Source organism: Hippoglossus hippoglossus, chromosome 21 (assembly GCF_009819705.1).
Source record: "Hippoglossus hippoglossus isolate fHipHip1 chromosome 21, fHipHip1.pri, whole genome shotgun sequence".
Taxonomy (NCBI): Eukaryota; Metazoa; Chordata; class Actinopteri; order Pleuronectiformes; family Pleuronectidae; genus Hippoglossus; species Hippoglossus hippoglossus.
This window is the reverse complement of record NC_047171.1, coordinates 12,999,857-13,006,753: the sequence shown is the minus strand read 5'-3', so window position 1 is coordinate 13,006,753 and position 6,897 is coordinate 12,999,857.

The window sequence follows — 6,897 nt, the reverse complement described above, 5'->3', positions numbered from 1 at the left end:
TAAGGTTCAATAAGATGGGAAGAAATATCACATATCGGCTCTGTGCATAATTTTTGAGGTCAAAGTCTGTAGTGTCACGAATTGCATTACATTACCGGCCTCCTGTTCAGGTGTCTACCCCATGTACACACAAGTGTATCCAGTAACAAGCCTCAGTCCTGCTCCGCAGCAGTGTACAATAAGGTTGTATTCAAAAACAGTTGTACCTCCTGGCGGGGCCGGTGCAGCGGTGCTCTCAGGGGACCGTGGGGGGCCCCAGCAGCCTCTAACCCACACAGCTGTTCTCCAGGTCCAGAGTCTCTCCAGAGCCCCGGCAGTTCCTCTTGCGTTAGGGACTGCGCGCCCCGGGGGGAGTGGGGGGTCCAATGGAGAACTAATAATAACAACATCCAACATTGCAGGCCCGGGGTCAGACGCAGACCGTGACCCTCGCAGCACCAGAACCTGGACGGGAGCCAGGACACAGGGCCTCGGCGCAGCCTGGGAGAGCAAGGTGAAGAGGGGTGAGGCGGGGTGCAGGGGGCCGGGTCTGTGGGTGGCGGGAGCTTTCAGGTCTCCTGTCACTTCCTGCTTGGTGCACCACCGCCGCCGCCGCCACCATTTTTGGGTTTGCAGAGTGGTTTATTATGCAGGAGGGAGGGACAGTTCTTTGGATATGGCTACAGACTATATTCGGAGGCTTGTAGGTGGTACGATGGCCGGGGAGGGTAGATGACAAATGATGAATGTCATATACCTGAAAAGGATAATGATGGTGGAAAATTGTACCCAGGCGAAAGCGTTCTGCTTCTCAGCACCTGCGTTCTGCTGCGGCTCAGCCACACGAGCAGCACTGAACTGCATCAGTATCTTAAACGCCAGAGTCAAGAGGGAAAGAAAATATCTGTTGGTGCATCTACCTGCACTGATAGTCCAAGGTAGAATACACTGTAAACTGTTTATTAGGGCTCCAAATTAAGACAAAGTCAGAGAGGGAATAAACTGGATTTCATGCGTGTATCAAAACTAAACCCAAAACGATTCCTGCTTCGAACAACAATCCACAGTTTGTTTCGTGCAGAGAACAAACACGGAAGTCTGCCCCGCTCAGGTCCTGCAGGTCGGCCAGCGGTGCACTTATGGTTTCTCACACACTCTCCGTTCGAGGGGGGAATACTTGGCCCTAATTAGCACCGAGCATCTGGCAAATGTCAGCGTGCGTCTGCGGGCAGCATTCCTATTTACTTAGTAAGCTTTGGGCTCGGCTGGAAAAGAAACACTGCAAGGGGCCTTGCGACGCTTCAGACCGAGGGTCCTGGGAGCGTTTTGTTATCGTACTGTGAGTGACATGTGTGTAACGTAATAGCAGTCCTCTCACTGTCCCCTGATTGTTGTGTACGGTTAAGGTTTACCAACCGTTTCTCATTCTGTTGTACATCGCATGCTCCCACGCACGCACGCACGCACGCACGCACGCGCACACACACACACACACACACACACACACACACACACACACACACACACACACACACACACACACACACACACACACACACACACACACACACACACACACACACACACACACACACACACACACACACACACACACACACACACATTACTGTGTTGGGGTAGTAAAAATACACTTCATGTGGATTTGTTTAATTCATCCGAGTGGCCTTTGCTACTGATTTTCAGTGGAATCGAGAACTAAATCACTTCTCCTCAGAGGTCCTCATACCACTGTTGTCTACTTTTTTTACATCAATCATTCAGAATTAAAGGGATCGTGTTCCCCGTTCGTTTCCCCTGCAGCCAAATAACAGGTTAATCGCTCCTCGTGATTCTGGGCTGTACTGAAAACATCACATATGAAGAGAAATCAAATCTGACTGGACTTCTGTTCCCATAACTTCAGCAGAGAAACAACCTGTCTTCACACGTTCACCTCACCCGCCCCTTGTTCCCTTGTGTTCTGGCACCAGCTCGCCACTGATCCTCTGTGATGCTCATTGTACACACTGATCACAACACTGTGCTCACTTTATAGACAGAGTTGAAAACGATCCAACGTGTAAACACCCAGGTGAAACCCAGGGCTCCTGTGCAAACAGCCAAAGATAAGTGCGGTTCACAGTAGTTCAGTACACTCCCTGTGACGCCGCGGCACAGAGTCGGCTCCATCGCAGCTCCGATCTCCAACCTGACAAGATTACACAGAGGCTTCCTGTCTCCTCGGCCCCCCCGATACCATCTCTGCCTGACTTCTCGCTCCCCTCCCTCCCCGGCCACGGCTCCGTCCCGGCCTCAGATAGCACCAATTACAGCCTTTAATAAGAAAACTACATCGAGAAAAGCAAGTGTTCATCCAGCTCCAATGCAGCACGGCTCATTTAAGAGATTAATACACAGGCAGGGCCCCGCAGCACAAGAGAAGCCAGTCTTGAGGAATAACAGCTCAGTCAAGGAGGTCATTCATGTGCAGATTAACATGTAAAACCCACTGTTGATGCTTTCTGATTTCTCTTACAGAAATAACTTCACAATTAAATCCTTCATGCTGTGCACAACATTGAAATATGAATGTTTCCCATTCTTCCACAGAGTAATTACTCACAGCTCATTTTTATTTAAGCACACGCTAGAAATTAGTCCTCCACAGATTTCTCGACAAACAGCCCAACTTCCCAGTAGATGTTATGTCATATTTCAGCGCCGCACATGGAGTCAATGAAAGCCAAATGCTGCAGCAGGCTCCCGTCATTGATGATTATTTGTAGTGTGATTACTCATAAAGCACAAGGTCATTTGCATCTGTTCAAATCAATTAAAAAAGACACAAGAGAAAGAGAGCGGAGGGTGAAAAGGACAGTTTTCAATAAACTTCCACCATGTTTATCAGGTTGTAATAAGGCGAAAAGGAATATTTAACACACATCACTTGTGACAAAATAATGAAGTCTCCTCATGCTGCTGTCAATCACCATAACAAAATCCACTGCTTTATGTAAACTAACTCATCTATTTTCATGTCATGTGAATAGAAATCCGGCTTAACACACGCTTGATCTGAAGTGCACATTGATCCCGAATCATTTAGCCGACAGATGTAATCACAACCACAGGCTCTGGTTGTACACAGATGGAAATCAATTACCATGAATATTGCAAAACAAAAAAAGAAAAGAAAAAAGGCCATTGCAGGATTTATTTATCTCATGGACATCTGCCATTTGTTCTAAACCAGTCTAAACAATTGTGTGTGATTATTGGAGAATAAAGATTTCCTGTGCGAAAACGTATTCTGTCAAAAGTAAAAAACCTTTGCAGTTGTTGCAGCTATTTTTATTTTTGCTGACGCTAAAGGGGATTTTATCAAAATACAATTGAACTGTGCACTTCCTGATGCCGGGATTAAGGGAGACTGGGACTCAGGGGACGTCTACCGCTTAACTTTCATCACATCCTTCACTGGAGCAGATTACCATATCAGCAGCATGATCCGAGAGCGGTCCGAGAAACCGCAATCTCTTCCCCCTTCCGACGCACAATTAAAAGATGTCAAACTCGGGTTCTTTTACAGTGTTTTGGTCCTGGCTGTCAGCGCATCAAACATTATCTTAAAGAGGACTCATTTAGCAGAGAAAAGAGACCGGCCAGGTTCGGTGACAGTGAAGAGGGGTGGGGGCACGGTGGCCTCGGGGTATGTGGGTAACCAAGGAGCATAAAAAGAAATGGGAACACAATGAGAGGAGCAGTGATGGTGGGAGGGTGTGGAGGAGGAGGAGGAGGAGGAGGAGGGAGACTACAACTTTCCTGCCCCGCTCCCTCTCTGCCTCTCCTGGGAACCTGGGGGCGAAGACGCTGGAGCTCCTCCACACAGGTATCATGTTCGGCAGCTCCCTCAGCACGGCAGGGCTCCCGTCCAAAAACTCCCCGACTGTCTGCCTCGGCGCAGAGAGGTGGAGGCGCCATGAGGTAACAGTAGCAGAAATGCCAACAGGTGAAACCAAATATTCAAGTCAAGCTCGATACTGCTGTCATCTCACAGAATAATGGCACAAAGCCACTTTCTACCTGCTTTTAAACGTAAGAGCAATGATTTGCATGATCAAGCACGTTAAAACAACTCGGGACAAACGAGTGAAGAAATGCAAGAACTAATACATGTACGTTCCTCCCTCTCTTTCTTTGTTCCTGCTTGTGAAATATGAAAAAAGAGCGAGGGGGGGGGGGGAAAGTGAAAGACCAGAGAAAGTTTCAGACATAAATCAACCTCCTACATCTCGACTCTGACACAACATAATGGACAGACTGTGTCCCACTTACAAAGGCGAGGCGACTGAAGGCCCACTGCTGGATCCGCTGTAATAGCCTCGACTCTGAGAGAAAGTGCCCTGACTTCTTTAGATGTCAATTTGCTGCACCTGAATGGCTGATCAACTGCAGTGGGGGGCATACGCTTAGATAGACATGTTGAATGTTGCACTCCTTACCCTGGATGTGTCTTTGTTGTTTATATATAGATATCTATATATAAGCCCGACATCTCCAAAAGCCCAAAGAGCAGGAAGATTTCAACTCAGAAATCTGCACTTCACAACCGAGGCATGTGATGCAGCAGCTTTGTAATCTTCGCCACCTTCAGGTTTGATTGACAATGAACAATGACGAGGAAAAAAACTCGACGACAGCGAACTGCTGATGATTGTTTACCAAAACAGTGATTCTCAAAAGCCTAATGAAATAAAGCTCTTGAGAAATAGTCTAAACAGCATCGCAGCCTATAATCTAACATTCTGTGTTGTGCATTGTATCAAAAGCAGTGCTGCAAATAATTATTCTTCATCTGCTATATTATTTTCTTAAACAAATAATTAATTGTTGAGTCTATAAAATGTGAGAAAAGAGTTGAAGACATAGTTTCACAGATCCTGATATCTTCAATTCAGTTTCTAAATCACAGTCAATTTACAAAGAGGGGGGGTCAGTTATATGTCCAACATCCATGCACAATTCTTGATTCAGTAATGTGCACATTTAAGTCATTTCTTCTTTACTGTTCGCTCTATAGCTTTGAGCAAAGCCACACATCCTTGAATATATTTGGAAAATTGTTCCTTGTTCAAGCACAATTTCTTCTTGAAATTCTCTTTTTAAAGACTACTGACAGGGCAGAGGCACAGTCAGATTTCAGCTGGGGCCAGCGACCCTCTGGCACCTATCTCTGGGTTTGCCTGCTTGAAAAACAGTGTTAAAAGATCATGTTGGGACTTTCATATGAAGCACCTGCCAGTTAACTTAGCTTAGCACAAATACTGGAAACACTGGGAAACAATTATCCTGGAACAAAATCCACCAGCCAAAACCGCTAAATCTCACTAATTCACATGTTTAACCTTGTTTGTTAAATACGTATTGAACCCAAAGTGAACAAACACTAATCTGCTTCCTGGAGTCAGCAAAGGTAATCAAGTGACTGGTGAACTTCAAATCAGAGAATTTTCCCAAAATGTCTAACTTTTCCTTTAAGTAAAACAATGTCCTTTATGCATTTGAGTGTTTACAGACAGGTGCGGTGGGACCTGAGGGTCCAGGAAAGACTGTGTGTGAGCTGTGGACGGGATAATTAAGCTTCTGTAAACTCAACTGTGTGGTCTCAAGGAGCAAAGAGCGGCTTTCACAACCTTCTGACAACTGCACTGAGGCCTGCAGATCGTCCATACCATGCTCATGCACACAGGTTGGCTCCCCCCCCGTCCAGCAGGTATGTGAGAACTGGATGAGCGGCGTCAACATGCTGCATGAAAGTGCGACGGTGGCTCTGTTAAACAGCAATGTGTCGCTAATGGAATTAATGAGACGGTACATAAAACTCATGAGCCTACTAAACAATAATGTCACCTCCCACTAGCAGGTCAGTCGGCTGAGCCTGTGCAGCGCAACGCGAAAATGTGCACTCACGGCAGAAAAAAGCAGAGGCAACTACAGTGAGATGAGGCCCCTTGTGGCCACGAGTGGATTCAATCAATCTGAATTAGAGATATGAAGGGTTCCAAGGTTTTGTCTTGTTTCAAGTGGAGAGGGGAAAAAATTGAAAATTGACCTGGCAGCCTTCATTTAGTGACAATGTGCTAAAGTATCATAAAGTATGATGGGTATTCATCACAGTGATCTGCACAAGCAGGGGCAATACAGTGCCACAAAGGTTTTCAATTGAAAACCATAATACTCATTAGCGTAACACTCAACATCAGCGGCAATCAGAAGTTGCATTAGCTGCGAGAGGGCGCCCGGACAAAATTACGTCCCTGCAATGACTAAAACATGTACAACTCATGCTGGGGAATGCATTAATCAGGCCTGCTGGACCAGCTTCAACCTTTAAAGAATTTGTAGGAATATCTCTTTACTGCCTCCTTTACACATCGACTGCATTACGGCCGCGTTTAAGTGGTGAACTGTTGAGTTTCTACAGTTTTCTGCGCAATTTCATTCAATCAGTTTAAGTATCGTGCATGATTAGGGAGGAAAAGAGAATAGGCCGGAATGCTAGAGAAAATAAGCCTCGCTATTCTGTATAAAAAGCAGAATGTAGCAGCGATATGAAACATCTACAATTTGAATTTATTGGATTACTTGCTGAATTAAAATAATTAATTTATCTGAAAAGGGGAATTAAAAATTGTCTGTCAGTCATCTAATCAACTTAGAGTCCACCGGTAATCCATCACTTTGTACCAAACTTTTATTGTTGTGAATTTTGTTCATGGTCTACAGAATATGAACCCTCCTGACTCGGCAATCGCCTGACTTCTCCTCTACTGCCATCATGACGTTGACTTTTGTTTTTTCATTTACAAAGCTCTAAATCTATTCAGTAAAGGCATTAATGGTTCCCAGAGGATGAAC